This window comes from Tachypleus tridentatus, chromosome 12, assembly GCF_004210375.1.
Source record: "Tachypleus tridentatus isolate NWPU-2018 chromosome 12, ASM421037v1, whole genome shotgun sequence".
NCBI classification, from domain to species: Eukaryota; Metazoa; Arthropoda; class Merostomata; order Xiphosura; family Limulidae; genus Tachypleus; species Tachypleus tridentatus.
The window spans coordinates 103,856,400-103,868,827 of record NC_134836.1 but is presented as its reverse complement, the minus strand read 5'-3'; positions in this window follow the sequence as shown (position 1 = coordinate 103,868,827).

The following is a 12,428-nucleotide window of genomic DNA, read 5'->3' as shown; positions in this document are numbered from 1 at the left end:
GTTTTTCACTATTATCCACATGTGCATACGATATCGTTAATCAAAGAAAAACTACTCCCTAATCATACTAATTTGTAAATTAGTCTAACAAGGTAGTTTTATGTGATCAGGAGTTAGTATTAAAATAAATACACTTCTTAAGTGAAACAGTATCTAAAGGATTTGCATCTGCTCTTATCACATGAAAACCTGAATGTTGTGTCTCTATCAACCCAACCAACGTTCATTATTACCTAAAGGAATTTTGAACCAGTTCATTAACATTACTAACTGATCACATCGTTTTGCCCCTGATGTGAAGCGTATTAGTTGGGCAGGCACCATTTTCATTACTGGGAAGACAAAACCTTATCAAAATATCAATTGAGAAATAAAATCCACTCCAATAGCTTAACCGTCTAGACTACCTCGTTCACGCAAGTACAAGCCAGTGTGAAAGCTTACCTCGGATTAAAAAAAAATTAATAAATAATCTAACACCAGACAAAACTAAGAGTAAGAAAAGTATATAACATAGTGGGAGAGTGCATGACATCAGTAAGTGGTTTTAAAATAAAGCATTTATTAAATTAAAAACAATGTAAATTCTAGAAAAAAAGGCCACATTATATATAAACTGTATTTTCTTACAGTAAAGTAACATCGAGCTATCTGCTGTGTCTACCAACGGGAATCAAAGCCTGATTTTAACGTTGTAAATCCGTAGACTTACCGCTGCCCTCCTGGGGATTCTTCAAGAACTGATATAAAGCTATTTCAAACTGGCATAGCCAGTCCGTTAGGAGCATTTACTTCGCAATCTGAAGGTCGTGGGTTCGAATCCACGTCCCACCAAAAATAGCCTTTTACCATTCACAACAAACAAAGATCACTTCGATTTTTAACTAGATAGTAACAATTAAATATTTTAACGTCGTGATTCGCGAAGTTCATTTACCTTAGTTATGAAAAAAAAAAATAGTGTATTCACAAAGTCAAACAATAATTTGGAAAAATGGCAAACATAGAAAACTTTATAGCTGTTGATGTAACGAAATTGCCCCCCTCTAGAACAGCGGTATGTCTACGGATTTACAACTTTAAAATCAGGGGTTCGATACCCTTCGGTGGGCTGAGTAGATAACCCGATGTGGCTTTGCTATAAGAAAAACACACGCACACGACGAAATCGAGTAAGGCCCTTTACCCAGGTTAAAAAGCGCCATTTGCTTAAGGTTTTATTTATACAGTCTTTCATTTATTTGTTTTGATGTGTATATTAAAGAGGTATAATTTATTATCTTTATAAATAATGTGAGTTTTGTTTTTTATTTAAAAGTAACGTACAGAAACGATTTTTAGAGATATTAGAATATAAAGAGATAACGTTTCGAACTGCCTACTGGGAAGTTACCACAATGTAACGAATGTAGGATCGCTTCAGTATAGTTACGTTACTTCAAGCAAAATGTTTGAAAGAATATTCTTCAACTCCAACAGTGAAGATTAAATAACATTTTTAAATAATAAAGTTATCATTTTCGCTCAGGACCTACTCACACAGATAACTTAGAAGATTTCACTGTGAATATGATACCGCATATTAAATACAATTTTTTTTATAGATTTTACACCATAAATATTTTAGAACAGAAAAATAAAGTAGCTATAGGAAAAAAAATTACTGTCACAGGTTTTTGTCGTTTTCGTGTATTCTCTTTGAAACCTGGTTTCTAAAAATAATGAGTAATAATGGTTCGTTCAATTTGTCATACAAAAAATGAGCACATAAGTTGTTATCACGGAAGAAACCAGCCCCTATTTAATAGCAGATGTATTTAGGTCGAATACATTAAATGATAAAAATTTACGATCATACTATAATTACTGTAATTTGCCAATACTAAAAACATGAGCAGATTTGCTTCTCGTGTTTAATGTTTATGTTACAGAAAAAAATAAAAAGGAAAGAAAGGAAACTGATGCACGCAATGATTGTTTTGTTTGTTTGTTTCGGAATTTCGCACAAAGCTACTCGAGGGCTATCTGTGCTAGCCGTCCCTAATTTAGTAGTGTAAGACTAGAGGGAAGGCAGCTAGTTATCACCAACCACCGCCAACTCTTAGGCTACTCTTTTACCAACGAATAGTGGGATTGATCGTAACATTATAACGACCTATAGTTGAAAGGGCGAGCATATTTGGCGCAACGGGGATACGAACCAGCGACCCTCAGATTACGAGTCGCACGCCTTAACGCGCTTGGCCATGCCGGGCCTGCACGCAATGATTAAAAAAAAAATTGTCTCATCGTCTCCTTATGATTGTTCGTGGCTTAGGAATCAGAGGGTTAACTGTTCGGACCCATAACCACAAAAACGCGCTCTGCACCTTTGAGCTACAGATGTGACCATAAAAGTGACAGTCAAATCACATCATTCGATTAGACAAGAATAAACTAAGGTTTGGTGACAAGCAATTTGATTAGTTGCCTTCAGTATAATGCATCAGAACAAAATTAAGAATAGATTTGTGCAGATAGCCTTTTATAAAATTCTCAAAACAAACAGGCCCGGCGTGGCTAGGTGGTTAAGGACGCTCGATTAGTAATTTGACGATGGCGGGTTCAAATCCTTGCCCCATCAAACATGCTCGCCTTTTAAGCGGTGGGGACATTATTATTTCACGGTCAATCTCACTATTTGTTGGAAGAAGAGCAACCCAAGAATTAACAGTGGATGGTGATGAGTAGCTGCGTTTCATATTGTCTTTCACTGATAAATTATGAACGGACTAGTGCAGACAGCCATCGAGTAGTTTTACACACAATTCAAAACAAACATAGTTGAAAGTAAATAATTACAACCTAGGATCCGTGAAAAAAGAAAGAAGTTAAATACCTAGAGTTTTCAAACTGTACAAGTAAAATGTTACTACACAATGAAACAAATATATCATTAAAAAACGTTGTTTTTACTGTAAAAAATATACACAGATGATATTCCTAACATTTGAAATTTTCACACATATGTAGGACAATATAAAATCTTTCTTTTACTCATGTTTAACACGCTAATGCTCAACTTTATGCTTAAGTTTAGTAATTATACCGTTTGTTCTAAATTAAAAAAGACACTCCTTTTGTGATAAAATCGTCAAAAGCATTCAGGCCTATAGGCAGTATGTTTGAAAGTGGGAGTCCTAAGTTATGAGACCAAAATTCAACATACATTGTGCAAAGCGTGTTACTTCTACGGGGGTCTGAGGGCATGCGACTATTTAAAGCCACATGGGGTTATCTGTTGTACCCACCGCAGGGAATCGAAACTCCGATGTTAGCATTGCATATCCGTGGATTTACTACTTGTTTTGTTTGTTTTCTTTTTAAATTTCGCGCAAAGCTACTCGAGGGCTATCTGCGCTAGCCGTCCCTACTTTAGCAGTGTAAGACTAGAGGAAAGGCAGCTAGTCATCACCACCCACCGCCAACTCTTGGGCTACTTTTTAACTAAATAATAGTGGGATTGACCGTCACATTATAACGCCCCCACGAGCATGTTTGGCGCGACGGGGATGCGAACCCGCGACCCTCAGATTACGAGTCGCACGCCTTGACCCACCTGGCCGGACTTACTACTGTCACACCGACAGAAAACCTTAATTGTCACTGAATCATTGTTCTGTGGTCAAAAATCCTTCCTACCGCTTTGTGATTGAAAATTTGCTTTGTACCATAACATTACGCTTTACCAATTAACCGTTTATAAATAACATTAATTTGTTTTATTTTTACTTTAATATTATTAAAAACAAAATATTAAGAAAATAGTAAAATGTTTAAAGTTGTTCGGAAATTATTTAAAAACAAACAAATATCACATTAATAAAATATTAACCTGTTACCCAAAGTACAACTGGTGTAGTGCACTACATGTACTTTATATTTTCCTTCCTTAGGCAAACAAGGGCGAAACATTTACAGTACATTCTTATGCATACCAGTTGATACTAAAAACGGCACGCTAACTTAAATATCGTCTTGTCAGCCTCAGGTCTATATATAGAAGACAAGAGAGGAAGTTAGTACAAGGAGATAACTTCACTGAAAACTATTCATAAACATCATATGCCCACCACTTTTCACAGATAGCTTATAAATATCAATCTATATAACAGTTTTATGTTTACATGAAGAACACAAAATTTAAAAATATTTTTCAACAATTTATGAAATAAAAACAAAACCTTTTTGCTTGCAGTAACTTCACAAAATGTACATAGAATTACTGTGCTTTCAGCTTTATTTAAAGTTTTTAGCGCTGAGTGGCTGAAATCTAGATTGTATTATAAATTTTTAAGTTTGTATCCACAAATGAGAGCATTTCATTATGTTTATTTTTAAGTCATCTATTTTTTACTTTATTGTGTTTTTATAGTCGTCTTTGCAATAAAACAACCTGTTTTGTTGTTTCTTTCAATTTTTGTTATTATTTGTACATTCCAATTCTTTTTCATTCGTATTCGGTTATTGAAAATAAATTATTTATGCGCGATGTGGCTTGGAAAATGCCATATTTTACCGTACTAAAGTTAGAAATAAAATTTATTTTTATTCAGACATGTTCAGAAATATATTAAAAGAATTTCTTCTGATTTCTTCTTTGTTTGTTTGTAGCTAATGGCAAAGCTGCACATTGGACTATCTGCTCTGTGCCCACCACCGGTATTGAAACCAAATTTTTAGTGTTATAAGCCCGTATACTTACCACTGAAGGGGTTCTCTACATTTAATAAACGCTTTTGTGTGTGAATAATATGTCAGGCATCGTGAACTTACTTTAATAACAACCTAAGCCTCAGTTTATATATTACAGTAGTCATTTCCAGCAGTCTACGGATTTACAACCATAAAATCAAGGGTTCGAGTCCCCTTGGTAGACTCAGCAGATAGCCCGATGTGGCTTTGCTCTAAGAAAACGCACATTTTCATCACCTAAGGCTCAGGATATATTCCACAGCGATCATTTAAAAGATCTTTGATTTTCTTGGTCAAGTCTCTTTTCACCTGGGATATAGATAATGCCCAAGTCACAGGATAGTGTACAGATGTTTTTCGATGAGGTATGCTACGATTAGTAATTACTAGCGCAAACAGCTGCCCGTATGGCGATGTTTCTTCTAGCACTATTACTACTTATAATAATAGCATTCTTCCAGGATGCAGGCATTACCAACGTCACCGACTATCATTCTCGCCCTCTACACTGTGTTCGACATTACAACAGTCGTACATGTAACATACTTGTTGATTGACCTAGTTATTTAAGTAACTAGGGTAAGAGCAACGAAGTGGCTACCTCCACCAACTATTTTAAGTACGAAAGACCGAAAACCCACAATATACCCCTGCATCACAACATATCTCATAAGACGATTCTTAACAGAAGTTCTGAATCGTATCCTTCTCATAAAATATGTACAAGTTAAAGCTCGTACAATTAAATTTTTGGATGTAAGATTTGTTGTTTTGCGATCTAAATTAGGGAACGTGTCTTTGTTATACCATAGTCTCTCTCTCTCTCTCACACACACACACACATGTGTGTTGATCTAATTCGTAATGCCTCTGTATAATAGTATAAACTTCCTTAGTTGTTTTTATGCCTCAACTCGTATGTGTATTTCAACACATTATTAATAACGAAAATGTGTTGTATACAAGTATTATTTTACAACAAAGTAGTTTACTAATTATAATTGTTCTCACTTATCTTACTGCATTAAAGTCCTTCGCTTCATAACAGATTTTGGGTTACACATTTATAGAAGCTGTGTGAATTCTGACAAAATTGTTTATGTCTTTACAATTATTTCCTGAAAGGTGTCACTGTCTCTTTCTGTTACCCATATGTAAAGTTTTGTAAGAGTAATGACCTTCTAAAGGTAGATAACTTCTCCTTTATGGAGATAAATAGGTCACACTAAACCACGTGGCTGTTTTTCTTAAAATTTGCACACGTCTGCTTTTCGTTTACTAATATAAGCCATGTTTTCACAACTCTTAACAAACTCGAAAGAAGTTCATACTTTGGTTTTCTCATTCTCTCTGTTGTGCGTTTTTATGTTTATAACTTAATATTTACTTAAAAAGTCTTAGATAAACTCTTCTTTGCATATTCTTAAGACTGACTTGACAGAAACCTACTCAAACAAAATTTCTTTTACCAAGAGCGTACATTTTAAAAATTAAAAATTGAGATGCAGTCAAAAGAACTTAGAAGCTACATTTTCCATTTGATCTCTTCATGATTTCAAATAGTTTCAGCTAATGAAACATTAAAGGATTTATATTCAACTGAAAATAAAACAAAACATTTATTGTTTATTGAGTAATCTTTATAACACTATAATACTTTCAGACCTGTAAATAACAACACAGTAAAAAATAAACTATACATAATGCTAAAACTTTGTACATAGTTTAATTTTAGCCCTAGCATTTTTGTATACAAGTTAAAGTGGCCGATATCTTAACAATATTTTTTTTATAAGTAAGTAAGAAAAATATAACAGCTTTGTTAACTCCTTATTCAATGTTATTTTAAAGCAAGTGATATATAAATATCCATGTTTAAATAGATGAAACTAAATATATAATTACATTTCAAGCTAAAAAATGTTAGTATATATATATATATATATGTTAGAAAAGATTATGAACGTTTTCAACATAAACATGTTAAAGCCTTTACTAACAAAAACACAAGTTTGTAAATCAGAAGTTAATTGTTACCATTGGTGAACACATGACATATATAACAGTCTGCTTAAGCAAAAACGTTCTAATACTATATCATCAACATTCATAACTCACAGAATCCACTGTGACATCTTACAAATTCTTGCAGTTTGTTACAATCTAACTTTAAGACAGAAGTCTTCCAAATACCGTTCAATCCACTTTAGTTTTCTTAGTTGAATACAATTCTTAAAATGCATCTATTAAGTGATACTATCTTAGCAACACAGTTGGTGCTAACTGTATTGTTGTTTATGAATACACATCTTAAATCATTAACCAAAGAAAATATTTAGTTATTTAAATGTGCTGCTTCTAAATGATACTTCAATGTTTGAAAGAAAAATGGAGGTAACACTTCACATCCTGCATGACTGCACCTTGCTTCACCATTCCAGGCTGTTAACTTAAAGTGTTGTATTTGGATTGGATGCTTGTACCAAGCCCAGTCCTTCAAATTCTGGATTGCTCGTGCCTTACTGTCTTTTCCACTACCAGTTAATTTATCTGGAATTGTAGGGTCAATGACATCCAAAGGAATACCAACTAGTTTCAAGAACCAAGTGGCAAAATCCTGACAGTTCCAAAAGAAGATGAAATACCGTCCAAAGTTAAGGATAATATCTGCTGCTAATTCAAACAAACATCTGAAACTCAACTTTTTAAAATGTTGGGGAAAAAATTTAACACTCTTTGTATCCAGGAACTTATCACACTTGTCCTCAAAAATCTTTTCAAAGTTTAAAGTTACAGCCTTAAAATTTTTGTGAGTTTCATAAACATGAGCACAAAAACTTTCAAACACTTCAAATTCTTGATTACAACATTGGTGTTTTATGTCATCACCTTGGGGAAGTCTATGATTTTCTAAGTGATGACAAGCCAATGCAGCAAATGAATTAGTTACAAAATCACAGCTGAGACCAGGACATTTAAAACTTCCAGCTATATATTCTTTCTTTTCATTCTCGAGGTCTACTTCCAACTCTAGTCGAAAAGCCACTTTTTCTACATTTTTTACTTTGATAATAACTGCTCTGTGAGATCCTCGAACCAATGGCCATTGCTTCAGGCCAAACACAAGATCAATTCTGTCATCTATGCTGAAACCTGATTTCTCAAGTTCTTCTTTACTCTTCTGAAAAATATTACAACTGCATCTGGAGAAGCAGCAGTAGCATACAATGTATTGTTTGCCATCACCTCTTTAGCCATCTTAATATTCTCAAATCTAAAAATACACAGATACATTATGTAATATCAATATAAGCATTTATGTATTTTATTCAGAAAATGTTGTCTCCTGGTGGGAAAGTGGTATGTTTAAGGATTTAAACTAAAAGTGAAAGTTTGATTCTCCACAATGAGTACAGCAGATAACCCACAATAGTTTTGTTCAAAAACAAACAAAACAGAAAATGCAGTGCATGTATTCATGGTTTTACTATATTTGTCATGAAACATTATAGAAACATTACATATTTTGATATACTACAACTTAACACACAACTGGTATGTTAAAACATTTGTATCCTAAGTAGTAAAGTGGGTTTAAATGATCCCTGTGTTGTTAACTTCAAAAATATTATCTTTATAATATAATGGGGTCAGAATGACCCATAAACAGTGAACAATTAAACAGTAAGAAAGAGAACTACAATAGCACATCTGCTCTGCTCAACACTCAAGAACTGACAGAGAAAAAAGTAGAAAAATAATAACGAAAAGAACAGCATTAGCTGAGTTGGAATATCAACTTGAAAAATCACTGTGAGTCATTCTAACTCCACCCTGTTAGCTGAGCATTAAAACAATTATACAAAAAACATTGGAATCAATACCATCAATATGATAACAGTACACTATAAATTACCTTGCATGTCATGAATGTACAAGATAATCATGTATTAGTGAATGTTGAAAATTATCTATTTTAATAACATCTACTTCTATGCTTGGAAAGGAAATGTGTCTGTCATACATGGCAAGGTTTAAATCTTCCATTTTTTAATGAAATAAAACTATCCCACAGATACAGACATTTTAAATGTCACCAGTATAATCAGTTTAACTGTGCATGTACAGAAAAGCATGAATAAATCTTGTATTCAAAAGGTCATTTATATATAATCTGTATACTGGTACTAAGTTCTGAATCAAATAATTATTTCCCAATATGGAAGGTAGTTATCACTTGTTTTATTTTAATGAAAACCAACAGTCAGTAAACTGAGGCAGAATTAGGCAGAAAAAGTTCACATTTTCAATGATGGACAAGGAGTCTACAAAGATTACAAAGTGTAACGTGTTATACAGTAGAATTTTTTTTTTTTTTTGGTTTGTGCATGTGCAAAGTTACACTATTTGCACTATTTTCATTGCAGGGAACAAAATCTTGTAATTAAGTGTTGAAAGTCCAAACACTCACCACTGATTCACCAGTAGATGGCTCATAAGGTAGTCCACTCATATTAATGGTGTATGTGAATTTATTCTGGAAATTCAAACTTGGAGGAAAATGCAATTAAATTCCCAAAACATAGAATTGCCTACAGATATAATATACATCTTGGCAAATGAATCTGCCACGGATCACCTACAATTAGTATCAAAAGATTAAAATATATGACTGCACATTTGAGGAGTTACATAATTTTTTAATAAAAAACTATCAAAAATTGCAAATAAAATAAAATAAGAATATCAAAGAGTTAATAAACGAAGATGTGCCAAAATTAAGTAACAATATAATATCAGTAATAAGGAACATAATTTGTACAAATTTGGAGACGTGACAAATTACAACAATAAAATGATAAAAATTACAGATGCCCCAAGAATGAAGGTGAAAAATACCAAATTAAGAGTTCTACTGAATAGTACAGATGTGTAATACCTGCTATGTTGCTTAACAGTCTCCAAGATTTGATATTGATGCAAAACTTCAAAAACTCCGAATGAAACTATGATAAGAAAATAACAGCATTACCAATTAAAATCTACTTATCCAATATAGTCAGAAAACTGTCCAAAACCATGGTTATTAAAACAAAAAAAATTAACAAAACAAAAATTCTGTAAATAGACGAACATGCATTGTGGTTATAAATATCTTTTAAAAGTTAATAATTACAATCAATACTATTCTTAACAAGTTGGCTCCCACACAACCCACTGATGAGTTGTGCTCTATTTTCCTTTTTAAAGGGCCACTAGCTGGTTGGGACACAATGGCTACATATACACTTTTCTTAAAAAAAGTAATTGTAAAATGACTAGTGAGGCCCTGGAAAATATTGACAAAATAGTGAGCCAAAATGTTAAAGCTTTAGTCTTACTAAATGATAACATGAGAATGACAAGGGACCATTTAGTCCTTCATTAGAATTCTTGGTCATCCACCTTATATATTTATGGAAAGAGCCAATTCCTCTTCTTAAACTTTCATAAAGAGCCAGCTGCCACTACTGTCAGTAACAACTCATTCCATAAACTGTTTAAAAATAGTCATAACTGGATACTAGCCTGTCTTTTCAAAACTTGTGCTTTTCCATCCTTCTGTCTTCAGAATACAGCACAGAGAAATGAGGCCATTATATTCTCATTTCTCCAAATAATCTTTTAGACTTTAATGAAATCACCTCTTACCTTCCTTTCTCAAGAGAAAATAAGTTAAGAGATCTTAACATATTCCTATAAAATAATTTGTCCACTAAGTCATTTAAGCAGGTCTCCTCTGAACCTTTTCCAACAATTGGAATAATAAGTTTTGATTTTATAGTTTCCTAAAACTATAATAAAAACTTGGACAGCATAGGATCAATAGTTAATCGATTTTCAAGTATTTTGCAAACCTCATATATATCACAAATACAATTCAATGTTCTCAAATGTGTTAATCTTGTAGGCTCTCCTTTGTGTTTTGTCATGATGATATTAAAAATGACAAGAGTTCTATATCACAATGCTATTTGTAATTGTTGTGGTTGTTTTTGTATCTTTATCATTTAGCTATTAAACATTCTTCTGTGTTTCTCATTGTGTTCTTGATTTGTTTTTTAATATTGTGGCATCAGCTTTGAGCACAGGTTTTCCTAGTGTTAAGTTAATCACAGACTGTGCACCTGTAACAATATTTCTACAGTTATATAAGTAAGTTCAAGAGGATAAATATTTAAAAGCATATTTAAGATTATAAAATTCCATTCCAGATTTGATCAATATATGTATTTATTCATTTTTAAAAAATCATTTGTTACTATGTCTGTATATACAAGGTAAAATACCATAATGTATTTAAAAATCATGAAGTTTTTTCTTTTAATTTCATGCAAAGCTACAAGAGGGCTATCTATATTAGTCATCCCTAATTTAGCAATGAAAGACGAGAGGGAAGGCAGCTAGTCATTATCACCTATCATCAACTCTTGGGTTACTTTTATCAGTGAATATTGGGATTGACTGAAACTTCATGATGCTCTCATGGCTGATAGAGTGAGCATGTTTGATGAGATGTGGATTTGAACTTGTGACCCTCAGCTGCCTCCAACTACTTGGCTTTGCTGGGCCAATCATGCAGCTGAAATATAACTTGTGCAGTTGAAAAAATCCTGTGGTTGAGTCCCAATATACTAGTTATGTAACATGCTATATTTTTTTCTTATTGTGTAACAATTGTTTGAACTATTCTTACACTTATGGGTATCTTTTAAATAGTAAACTTACTCATAGGCTTTTCATTATTTTGTTTAAATTTCTTTGTTGTAAGGATTGTATATTGATTTGAAACTCTTTTCATACATAAACTTTAAACTTAAATATCATTAATACCAACCCAGACAAGTATGTGTTCTCTCTTATTTTGAGATTAGATTCTTGGTCTTATAATTTGCCCTTGAAGAATGAAGGTCACCATCCAAAAGCACTCAGGTTTGTTATGCTTTCTCTTTTCTCTTATTTTAATTTTGTTTTTCAAGATAAAATTTAGTACCTTCTTACATGTAAACAGTCTAGTGGGCCTCCCTAATGTTTTGCTCATGTAATTGTACTATTTAGCCACTCTAAACATAAAAAAACAACAACTGAGGCTGTGTGATTTTTAATAAGATCTGGGGATTCAGAATCATCTAGCAATGCATATAAACAATCTGTACTATCAGCTGTTGAGCTCAAAACTAATTTTTCTGTTTAAATAATGTTCTTACATCATATAATAAAAATAATACTAATAGTAGTATTAGTAAGAGCTTAAGGGTTGAGTAATTGGTATCATAATCACTGTAAAGCACTAATCTGCAGTTTATAGATATTGGAAATTTAAAGCCCATCTGTTAAAATCCTTATTTTATTGATGTTGATATAAATATAAATTATGAGGGAGACAAACAGAAAAAATGACGCCGTTTTCTTTGAGTTGTATTCTGACAATTGTGTTTTTTTAAGAGGATAATTGACTTACAAAATGAGTAGCCGACAAATCGCGAACACCAACGGATGTAAACACTTTACACAGAAGTTGAGCCTCGTGGAAAATTGACAACTTTCTGAAAATAAAGATAGGTTAACACTTTTAGTTGTTGTTCACATGCTATTAATATCCTTTAGTAATCGCTTAACAATCTGATGATTTACTTTTCTCAAAGCCGCTATTA